Here is a 12,715-nt window from a genome sequence, read left to right as displayed (position 1 = left end):
AATGCTCTATTTTGAACAAGGTTTCTCAGAAAAATAACAGCACATAGAAATACCAATTTGTTGCTTTCTGATTTCTTATATTCTTCATTTCTGATCAGAGTTCTGTTGTTATATGTAAAATGAAAGAATAGTACCAATAAAGAAGAGTATATGGATCAAGGTGCCGGTGACATTGTTAATCTCACACACATGCAATTTCTTGGATTTACTGAGCCAAGAATACAGAGTTTAGTAGAAGTTAACAGGTGGAACAAGAAGAGAAGGGCACACAGGTGTGGTTTTGCCCCTTATTTTGGTACTTAGTGTCCCACCATGGTTCCCTAGTTCCCAAACATGACAAGCAGTTATTGGCAATACTCTCCACACAGATACTGTCCACGTAGAGTTATGAAAACTTCTGAGAATTCATTGAGAAACTAAATTTTATTCATTACCAGCAATGCTATGTCCTCAAACAAGGTCAGTACTCAGATGGACCTGAGCAAAATCTCAAGTTATCTAGGATATGTGTGTGTGTGTGTGTGTGTGTGTGCGCGCGCGCGCATGCATGTGTATCCTATCCCACCTGGTGTGTCTTTATTTATGGAACCTGTTGGGAGATGCAACAGAAGTAAATATGATTCTATCCTGTCTTAGGCAGTTGAGGCTGTGATAACAAATGTAGCCTTGTTGGGTGGTTTAGAAAACATTCATTAATATCTCACAGTTATGGAAGCTTGGAAATCCAAATAGCAAGGTGCTGAAGATCTGGTGTCTGATGAGAACCTGCTTCCTGGTTTTCAGTGTTAGTTTTCTCGTTGTGTCCTCACATCGCGGAGAGAGTAGAGACAAGATCTCTGGTGTTTCTTCTTATCAAAGGCACTCATTTATGAGGGCTCTGCCCTTGTGAGCGACTCACCTCCCAAAAGCCTCACCTCCAAATACCATCACATTTGGGGATTAGGCTTCAGCATGTGTGTTTGATGGGGATACAATCAGTTCATACCTCACCTTCAAGACATTTGCAGCCTTATTCTAATAATGGTGGAACAGAGGAACTCTTTGTGGCTTGAGAACTTAAGTCATCAATGAGCAGGAAATATTAGAACAGCATGTATACTATCTATGGTGAAACAGATCACCAGCCCAGGTGGGATGCATGAGACAAGTGCTCGGGCCTGGTGCACTGGGAAGACCCAGAGGAATCGGGTGGAGAGGGAGGTGGGAGGGGGGATCGGGATGGGGAATACGTGTAAATCTATGGCTGATTCATATCAATGTATGACAAAACCCACTGAAATGTTGTGAAGTAATTAGCCTCCAACTAATAAAAATAAATAAATAAAATAAAATAAACTAGGCTTTAGAGAAGTGCTTTCGTTTGAGAAAGTGGAGATGGAGACGGGGGAGGCAATAGCAAGTAGAACATTTCAGACAGAGAAGTGAGTGAAGAGAAAGTGATAACTCATTTCAAAAACATCCAGAGGTGTGTTCTCAGCATCAGAGATTGGATATGTAGAGCACTGAGGTTTCTGAATGTGAAGTGCACAAAAGCCTTTCCTTTTCTGTTGGACAAGTGAGATGAACCAGCACACAGAATATCTGAATATAAAGGAATCACTGGCAAGTCATAGAACTATTGTATGTGAATATCAAGATTTTGTTTCATATTTTCATTTGGACACATAATATGGTTCATTTTAGAATTAATTATGTGAAGAAAGAGATATTTTCAATTTTAAAGAAAACCCAAGTAAGAACTGGTTATACACTGCAAATGGTATTAGAGAAATGCCTGAAATGCAAGGGTACCATAAATTGTTAGAATATGACCAGCTTTTGCCTTTGCTAAAATCTTTGATTTTTATATATTAGCAGTTGAAGTAAAGTGGAAAGAGGGCATTCTATTGCTTTTTGATGTGATGTAAAAGCCACTGAGTCGTGTCTGACTCTTTGCGACCCCATGGACTGTAGCCCACCAGGCTTCTCTGTCCATGGAACTCTCCAGGCAAGAATACTGGACTGAGTTGCCATCCCCTTCTCCAGGAGATCTTCCCAACCCAGGGATTGAACCCAGATCTCCTGCATTGCAGGCAGATTCTTTACTGTCTGAATCACCAGGGAAATTCTGCTTTTTGACGGAAGTGTCTTATATACACAAACTAATTGAATACTATGAAGTATTCTAAGCTATGTTTTACTGTAACATTTTAGATATATAAAAATATTTATAAGACCATTCAACTATAAATACACAGAGAAATTATTTTTAAAGTCTGGAACATTACAAAACAATTATACTTTACATTTGTTCAGTCAGTAGCTTAGGAACAAACCTATTTGGAACAGCTGGAGCCTAACACTGACATTTGTTATACACAGAGGCAGCTGTTTAAAAATTGTACTTAAACCCCAGGAGTATACTATTTGTTTGCCAACTGTCCTGTTACATTCTCCTGAAAGTGTATTTCAAAAACTAAGAATCAAGGGAGGGGCGGAAATCATTTTGGGAACTTGATCTCCAGTGGTAAGAATATAAAGTCTAGTGTATCTGTAGCCCCTTTTCCTCTTTTCTTTCACTGTGCTTGCAGTCTAATTCCATCAGTATTGACTGGGCTAAAGCATGGGGCCTTAGTTAATTGCTTTCCATTCTTTTTCTACACCCCCGCTTCCCACACTTTCTCTACACACATCAGTACAAGCAAACTGATAGCCATTTAGGTCAGTGAAAAACCATGAATTTCTTTTTGAGAATGTTACAATCTCCTAACATTTCTTGGATTCAGCATTATTGTTCTATAACATTTGCTGAAAACCCTCAAAAGCCCATGATGCTAACCAGGTGATATTTCCTCTTTCTTATGGAAGCAGAGGATATTAACATATCGCCATATCTCCTAAGCAAAATATGCCAAGGAATCGATCCAGTCCAGTCTGTATTATACTGGTGAATCATTTGGGGGAATAAAATAGAAATAATCTCATCTTTGAAACAGAAATTCATTTGTATATGAATCTTACTAGCTTGAGCTTTTATTATGTGTGGTCTCTGAAAGATATTAGGAAAGAAAATGTTTCTTTGAATTAGAAAGTAATAGGAAGCAATAATAGGATTGGTTTGGGCCAGGAATGGTATTAAATTCTTCCAGTGGTATATGATGGTCACCCTAGAAAATACTGAATGGATCAGATCTTGCCTCCCCTTTTACTGAAAGGGAGATTGTAGAAGATTCTAGAGACACAGCTACAAAATTCACGTGCCCCCTCTGTCTTTACCTGACCCTCACTACTGAAGAAGAAAACCAAGATCCACAGGCAATCAAAGATTGTCACCTTCAGACAGAGGAAAGGGCAGAGCAGTAAGCTTGTTTAAAGCTTTGCAAACCGTGAAAGTGGATAAACAATGAGGAGGGAAGCGCAGAGAAAAGATGACAGCCAAGGACTACATTTTGGAAGCTGCTGCATTTTCAGAGGAAGAGAGTGAATCAGAACAGACCGAGGAGCACAGAATAAATGACATAGGAAACCAGGAGTGCGTGATGACATAGATGCCAAGAGATGATAATGTTTCAAGGAAGAGCATGTCATCAGCTTTGTAAACCACTTGCAATTGAGAGATGGAGGTAGATGAGGGTAAAGAAGGAACCACTAGTTTTGCCTATATGGACCTGAGTGGACACTGGGGCCACCCAAAGTCTGGCTGAAGGTGAGAAGAGAGAGTCAGGAGCCACTGGCCACTCTTTCAAGGAGCTCTGCTCTATGATAGCTGGAATGAGATACTAGGTCAAGAGTGGCTTTTTAATTTATTTTGAGATAATTTTAGACTTTCTGAAGAATTACAGAAATAAGACAGAGTTCCCATATACCCTTCACCCATCTCCCCCTAATATGTTAATATCTGATACAACTAGAGTGCGTGCATGTTAAGTCGCTTCAGTGTCCGACTCTTTGCGACACTATGGACTATAGCCTGCCAGGTTCCTCTGTCCATGGGATTCTCCAGACAAGAATACTGGAGTGGGTTGCCATGCCCTCCTCCAGGGGATCTTCCCAACCCAGGGATCAAACTCACGTCTTTTATGCCCCCAGCATTGTAAGACAGGTTCTTTACCACTAGGGCCACCTGTAATAGAACTAGAGAGCATTTACCAAAACCAAAAACTTACCCTTGGTGCAATACTATTAACTGAAGTACAGAACATATGGAGTGTTCTGATAAATGCCTTTTTCTTTGCCAGGATCGAATCCAGGATTCCACTTTGCATCTAGCTGTCATGCCTCCTTGGTATCCTCCAATCTGTGACAGGCCCTCAGTCTTCCCTTGCCTTTCACGACCTTGACACATTTTAGGAGTCCAAGATGTATTTTGTAGAATGTCCCTCCCTTTGGGGATTAGATTGAGTGTATGTATTACTGAAAAGGATCCCACAGAGGCCATATGCCCTCTGAGTGCTTCAAATCAGAGAATACATTATGTTAAACTGTTTCTCTGGTTATCTGAGCATAATCACGAGGTTAAGGTGGAGTCTTCCATGGCTTAACTCTGTAATGTGACTATTTTTCCCTTTGTAATTAGTAAATGTTTGGGGGAAGATACTTTGAGTCTATGAAAGGATCCTGTTTCTCAAACTTCTGCTCATAAATTTTAACTCCATTGGCGAATCTTGCTTGTGGCAGGTATTACTGAGGCATTCCAATGGTACTTTTTATTTTACTTGCCCATCCTGTATTTATTACTTGGACTTCTCAAGGAAAGTGACATCGCTTCTTCCCCCATTTATTTAGGCACCTCAGTATTCAGTTATTTATATCACTATGAGCTCTTGGATATTTATTGCATTTTTTGCTTTTATTTGTATCTTTCTAGTCCACTGTTATCATTTATTCTGTTGCTCAGGTTGTTTTAACTTCAGCCATTGAAGGCTTTTTCGGGTTGCCTCCTATGACCTGTATATTTGTCCCAATCCTTATTTTTCTTTCCTTTTTAACAATTCTTTTCTGACTATGTATGTGTGTACCTGTATGTGTGTACATTTCCTTCTTTTCTGGCACCACAAGAAGCTCATCATGTATTTTCACTAATTCAGTCCTGGAATCAGCCAGCTCTCCATAGGGTCCTGGTTCTTTTGATTGAAGGATGGTATTTAGAAACTCTCATCTGGCCCTAGGTATGCTCATTGTTACCATAGTTTCAATGCTTCTAGCCTTCTAAAAGGATGACTTTTAAGATGAAAGATTTTTAAAGTTTTTAATATGTATCTTTTTGATCCAAAATCAAGCAAGAAATTGACTATGCAGGAGTGGTAAAACTTTTAGGAACAAAGTCATTGAGAAAGAAATGGTGATGAGCTTCGAACCATAGGTAGAGGGGTTGGCCTTTGATAGAAACTGGGACACTATCCATTGTAAAAGAATGAAAGAGAAAACATGGATTCAGATTCAAACAGATTTTAATTTTGGTAGAAAATAAGAACATTCCCTTTGGTGTTGGTTAATGATATATTAGGCAAGATCATTAGCTAACAGTAAAAGAGGAAAATGAGGAAATATTGAGAGAGGTGTTTGAGAGCATGAAACCTAATATATTCAAGAATTAAAGTAGAACTGCAGAATATCATGGATTGCTATTTTGGAATTTGTGGTTATGAATATAAAATGTCACAGCACGGTTGTCTTGCAGGCATGGAGTAGGCAGATAAGTTTGATTAGCCTAGAATTGAGGTTTTTCCAGGTGACCATAGTTGACAAGGAAGTGGGCAAGGGAAGTGGAGGTATTTGCAAGTCACTGTTTCAGGGTTTTAAAGGTGAGCCATGGAATTAAACTAGATAAGAGAATAAAAAGATAAAATGGTATTAGTACTATCAGTCTGTTGTCAAAGGGGAAAAAATGGTTTTGTTTATAGCTATGAGTTGCATTTACATAATATAGTTGAAGACTTTATAACTGAAATTTGTATCAGGAGCTTTCCTTTGTTTTACAAAACACACTAGCAATGCTACTACCTGCTCCAAGCTTTTACCCCTTGACCTTGTCTGTTGACCTCCTCTCTCTTATTTGTCTTAGTCTCTGGCATTCCTTTTTTTCTCATCATCCTTCTTTTCTGCCAGATTCCAGTATCTCAAGACTATTTCTTAGGTGAGAACATGATTATTTCCTAGAGTTGAATCAAGCAAAGAAAAGATACTTCCAAAGTCACAGACATCACACCTAAGTTCTTGTCAGGTGAAGGTGATATTTAGCACGGGGGATCATAGTGAGCATCCACAAGGTCACTAGAACAACAGGTTTGAGACAGTATCTGACAGTATCATTGCCAATATTCTATCTGAAGTCCTCCCCTCTGTCCCAGTCAAGGTCATATAAGTGAAGCCAGAAAAGTAAAAATAAAACCTTTTCTGTAGGAGACTCCATTAACTGATCTGAAAACAAATTGATGAGAGGATGTGGTTTAATTTTTCACTGGTCAGAGTCATTACTTTGTGAGACATGTTTGGTCACCTTTGATGTGTCAGCTAAATGGCTGTTTCTAAAATTACCTTGACCATTATTCATGAGAGTGTTAGTAATTACTCAGTGGTTAATGAAGTTGGTTTCCAGTTGATGATCATTAGAAACTGAGCGTGACCTGTTCCACAGCAGCATACTGAGCTGAAACCGCAAATATACCCCCCCCCCCCCCGCCCCCCCGATCACTGGACTCGGTTCTGATCTGAAAACATTATTAATAGCTCTGGAAAGAGGAAATTGGCTAAAAGAAACATTTCTTGACATGCAGAAAGTCCAATTTCAGTTATTTGCTAGTGATACTATAGCTATTATTCTCTCTCTCTGTTCAAACTAAATCCTATATGTACTATAGGTTATACATTAGCTTTATATCTGCCTCTGTCGACTAAACATCAAAGCCCATGAGGGCGGATGTTGTTGGCTATGGATTCCTAGAGTCTGGCAAATGCTAGACGCACAGCAGGCCCTTAAACCAGAATGAGTCAGGCAAACACTCCTCTGACAGCCAAAGTTAGAGAAGACAGAGCACTTTAGCCCGTGTCCTTTTTAATCTAAGTCAGTTACCAACTCAGACCACTTCTTTCTACACACAGATAAGGTCTACATAGACTCACAGTATTTCAAATGCAGGAGAAACATGGACATTCATCTAATCTGGCATATTCTTTTATATAGAGGAATACAAAAGTATCCCAAAGGGTTAAATTAATTTCCCGATATTACAGCTAGCGTGGTCAAGGTAGTGAAGCCATTAAGTTGAATATTTATGGGGAAAAAAATACTGATGTTCACTTAGTCAACAAAAGGAAAGATGATCTCAGAAGAAGATTTTGAAAAAAAAAAATTACTTATTTCCCAATCTAGATCAGAGCCTAAACATCTTAGTGGTTTAAGTTTAGGTATAATAATTGGTCTAGAAATGTGTTTGTGCAATTAGGAATTCATAACAGTTTAAGAGAAATGCTGTCTTGGAACCATTATTTGAATAATTTTGTATCTTACTGTCATTTACTTCAAACTTCTCAATTAAAAACTACACTTCAGAAGGCAAACAGAAAGATTTAAAAAATCCAATTCCTTTCCTCCCCTTAAATGAAAGACAAAAACAAAAGCTTTCTTCTGGAATTTTTTTTTTTTTTAAAGGAAACAGGAACATCTATGTAGCTGCTCCTGGCCCTTTCTTTGTGCTCAAAAATGTTTAATAACAAGTGGAAGAGAAATTTTAAAATCAGAATTCCTTTGGCAGAATGCTTTTGAAATTCAGCAGTGAGACATTGTTGGGCAGAACCTCAAATAATTTCAGATCTGTTCTCAGAATTTTGGCCAGAATTATGTTAAGAACCCTAAATTATAATGAGAGGGATGGAACTAACATTTATTGAATTTCTACTATGTGCCAGACACTAGAGTTTTGTATACTTTCTCACTTGATCTTCACATAAATCCAATGAAGTATATATTTGGGAACATTAACCCTATTATTCAGCTGCATTTGCATCAGAAGTTACTTGACCAATATCATTATCAGGATTGAATTTTTAAAAAAATTTTATTGGAGTATGTTTGATTTACAATGTTGTCTTAGTTTCAGGTATATAGCAAAGTGTGTCCAACTCCAAAGGTGTTACTTGATAGAAAGTATTTAGATTCAACTAATATTGTTTTCTGCAGGAGGCTGGGGAGGGAGCATAGTTTGAAAGGTACTTCTTAAAACATTATTCCATTAAATCATGAGAAACCCATCTTCTCTTTATCTCATTCATAATAAATAAACGTATTTTTCATGAGGCTGGAATATGCCCTTTTACAACAGGAAAGTGGAAAGATGAGTATTCCCCTTTATGCCAGTGACAGAATTTCACTATCATGAACCAGGAGGATTCCACAGAGGCAGTTCAACTTGGTATATAGCTACAGACAAGAATGTCAAAGAATGTTCAAACTACTTCACAATTGCACTCATCTCATACACTAGCAAAGTAATGCTCAAAATTCTCCAAGCTAGGCTTTAACAGTACATGAACTGAGAACTTCCAGATGTTCAAGCTGAATTTAGTAAAGGCAGAAGAACCAGAGATAGAATTGCCAACATCCATTGGATCATAAAAAAAGCAAAGAGAATTCCCAGAAAAACATCTACTTCTGCATCATTGACTATGCTAAAGCTTTTGACTGTGTGGATCACAACAAACCTGGAAAATTCTTGAAGAGATGGGAATACCAAACAACCATACCTGTCTCCTGAGAAATCTGTATGCAGGTCAAGAAGCAACAGTTAGAACTGGATATGGAACAACATCCTGGTTCAAAAATGGAAAAGGAGTATGTCAAGGCTGTATATTGTCCCCCTGCTTATTTCACTTATATGCAAAGTACATCATGCAAAATGCTGGACTGAATGAAGCACAAGCTGGAATCAAGATTGCCGGGAGAAATATCAATAGCCTCAGAGATGCAGGTGACACTACTCTTATGGCAGAAAGCAAAGAGGAACCAAAGAGCCTCTTGATGAAAGTGAAAGAGCAGAGTGAAAATGATTGAAACTCAACATTCAAAAAACGAAGATCACAACATCAGTCCCATCACTTCATGGCAAACAGATGGGGAAACAATGGAAACAGTGACAGACTTTATTTTCTTAGGCTCCAAAATCACTGCAGATGGTGACTGCAGCCATGAAATTAAAAGACGCTTGCTCCTTGGAAGAAAAGCTATGACAAACCTGGAAAGCATATTAAGAAGCAGAGACATTATTTTACTGACAAACGTCCATATAGTCAAAGCAATGGCTTTTCCAGTAGTCAAGTATGGATGTGAGAGTTGGACCATAAAGAAAGCTGAGTGCCAAAGAGTTGATGCTTTTGAACTGTGGTGTTGGAGAAGACTTGAGTCCCTTGGACTGCAAGGAGATCAAACCCATCAATCCTAAAGGAAATTAGTCTTGAATATTCATTGGAAGGACTGATGCTGAAGCTTGAATACTTTGGCCACCTGATGCAAAGTACTGACTCATTAGAAAAGACCCTGATGCTGGGAAAGATTGAAAGCAGGAGGAGAAGGGGATGACAAAGGATGAGATTTTGGATGGTATCGCTGACTCAATGGACATGAGTTTGAGCAAGCTCTGGGAGTTGGTGATGGACAGGGAAGCTTCAGACCATGGGGTCTCAGAGAGTCGGATACGACTGAGCAACTAAACTGACAGACAGAAAAAAAAAATAGCTCAACTTTAATTATGTCAAAAACTCAAATTATTGTCTGTGCTAAACTTTCTGCAAAACTCATCTGGTCAGTTCCAAATCACTCTATCCAGCAAGTACACTCACTGTCTTTCCTGGGGGTTCATTTCATTGCTAACTCCTCCTGGCAGGCACACTGCGAATCCACGTGCTGTAAATCAAACATTTCATAGAAGCACTGCTGAAGCTTTTCAGCTACCAGTGTGGGGGACTGTCATCCCAGTGAGAAGCAGCTTTAAGCCAAAAGCATCTCTGGTATGAGCATGGCTTTTCCCTCAAATGTTTATCTAAGAGCCTGACCCGATCTAAACTTTCTCCTGGAGCAGGACCGTAGGCTGCCTCCAGGTAGCCTGTGTGTGTCTGCACAGAAGAGCACCAGAATTGAGATCGCCTTGAGTTCTGAGAAAATATTTTATCCACAAAACCAAGATGTGGTATGAAAATGGACACTTATGTTTTCCACTAGCTTTTCCTCATGAGCCTCACCACAGTGGAAAACAAAGACATTTAATGTTGCCAGTTAATGGCATCTCTTTGGAGTTAAAATAGCTTAAATTTGGTACGATTTTTGTCGAGCCAAGGTTCAGCTCAGGACCAGCACCGTTTCCCCCTTTTCCCTCTTCCCAAGATGATTTCTGCACTTCCGGGAGAAGCAGTCGGAAGTTCATAACAATACAGGCAGACGAACGGGGAGTCTCTGATTTTGTGCTGCTCTGTCTGCTGGCTGGTCATTGTGTGGTCTGCCTGCATCCTCCAGCCTCCACGGCTGAAAATCCCTCAGGCTCACGTAACTGAGCTTTAGTCTCTGCCTTCAGGACTTCGGCCATCACCTCTTGTCACCTGTGCTCCCTGGGTCTGATTCTTGTTAGGCTCCTTGGGCAGTAAAACCTTCACACCCAGGATGACTTCTCTTGCCCCTAGCATGTTCTCCACCTGGAATCCCAGCTTCCTTCTAGGTTTAGGGGGTCACAGGGGAACCTCTAGATCACTTGCACTCCATGCACAAGCTGTTGGTGCAGATTTACGTATCTCAGGTAGTTGGTCCCTGGATGCCAAAGAGAACATGGCAAAAGTCCCCCTGCTTTCAGCTTTCCATTAAGCTTGCTAAACACCTGTTGCCTTTGGGTTTGTGGATACTACTGATAGCCTGTCCCTCCTAGGTCTTATGATCCCCAGAGCTGAAGTAGGGACCTTATCCTCCTATACTATGTGACAAGGACTTCACCAAAATTCTACCTCTGACAGGCAGCAGAATTCTCCTATGTACTCTCTACTTCTGCCACGTGAAAGTTTACAGTGCAGCTGCCAAGATCTGGCTCTTAATATAGAAACAGGTGATGCAAACAAAAATACAAAATCATATTCTCTTTCCCTAAATCATGGACTCAGACTATGTAGTCCCATGACTCAAGAATTCTCTCTTGTCTATCAATCTCTTACTTCTGACTCTGTTTCCCTTTTCATTTCTGTCTCAATTCTTCTAATTTTCCCAAAGTCAAATGAATGATCCTGGTTGAGTAGAAGGCAAATAAGTTATACGATGAAAAATATGTTAGTGTTAGTCACTCAAGCATGTTCAATTCTTTGTGACCCCATGGACTGTAGCCCACCAGGCTCCTCTGTCCATGGAATTCTCCAGGCAAGAATGCTGGAGTGGGTAGCCATTCTTTTTTCCAGGGGATCTTTCTGACCCAGGGATCGAACCCAGGTGTCCTGCATTGCAGGCGCATTGTCTACTATCTGACCCACCAGGGAAGCCAAAAAAATATACTAAGGTGTTCAAAAACTTAATGGTACACTTTAATAATTCATATAACTTTAACCTGTTTTCCAAATTATTAAGCTATATGGCCGAAGCTGCTCTCACTAAAGGAAGAAAAGAAACTAAAGAGCAAAAATTATCTTCTGTTTAGCTCCTGTCAAAATCAAACCCAGAACAGAACTCTTTATCAAAGTTAAGTGAAGCTTGTGTTGCCATACCTCAAGTGCGAGTTAAGTTAAATCACCAGCCAGTTATATCACATACAGTGTGACCTTTGGAGAGCTGTTTAAATGGTGCCCTTGGCTTTTATCAATAGGAAATTCATAAAAAAACTTCTCCCAATTTTGATTTATTTTGTCCATTATATTATTGAGTTTGTTATGTGGAAATGTAGACTCTAATAATAGGAAAACATCTGTATCTTTTGAGAATTTAGCCTACTGTTTAACAGAAAAAGGAGGAAGTAGGGTAATTAGTCTGTGTATTTTTCTCCTATTTTACTTTTATCCTGACTTGCAGCAAATTCAAAAACCAATAGGGTGCTTGATCATTTCCATATTTTTTTCTTGAGACCTATTAATATATTCCAGTATGTTCTTTTTAGCCACTATGCACTCTTGAGGTACAGATAAGGTATAATTAATGTAAAATTAACCTATACAGGACTCCATGAATTAGGGATTACATTCTTTATAGAGGAGGAAACTTAATGATGTTTCATAGTTGTTTACTAATTTTTATTGGAGTATAGTTGCTTTAAAATGTGTTAGTTTCTGTTGTACAGCAAAGTGAATTGGCTGTGCCTCTACATATGTCAACTCTCTTTTGGATTTTCCCCCCATTTAGGTCACCACAGAGTACTGAGGAGAGAGTTCCCTGCGCTCTACAGTCGCAGTATCAGTTCAGTTCAGTTCGGTCGCTCAGTCGTGTCAGACTCTTTGCGACCCCATGAATCGCAGCACGCCAGGCCTCCCTGTCCATCACCAACTCCCGGAGTTTACTCAAACTCATGTCCATCGAGTCGGTGATGCCATCCAGCCATCTCATCCTCTGTCGTCCCCTTCTCCTCCTGCCCCCAATCCCTCCCAGCATCAGGGTCTTTTCCAATGAGTCAACTCTTCGCATCAGGTGGCCAAAGTACTGGAGTTTCAGCTTCAGCATCAGTCCTTCCAATGAAAACCCAGGACTGATCTCCTTTAGGATGGACTGGTTGGATCTCCTTGCAGT

At 39.6% G+C, this 12,715-nt stretch overlaps 1 protein-coding gene across 4 annotated transcripts in view; it reads left to right on the top strand.

Annotated features, from left to right (window-relative positions):
• Window positions 1-12,715, top strand: part of NKAIN2 (sodium/potassium transporting ATPase interacting 2) — a 1,116,125-nt gene that overhangs the window by 814,785 nt on the left and 288,625 nt on the right. The gene's annotated exons all lie outside the window — the stretch shown is intronic.

Source organism: Cervus elaphus, chromosome 28 (genome assembly GCF_910594005.1).
Source record: "Cervus elaphus chromosome 28, mCerEla1.1, whole genome shotgun sequence".
In the NCBI taxonomy this organism is placed as follows: Eukaryota; Metazoa; Chordata; class Mammalia; order Artiodactyla; family Cervidae; genus Cervus; species Cervus elaphus.
This window is presented reverse-complemented; position numbering and strand designations above follow the sequence as displayed.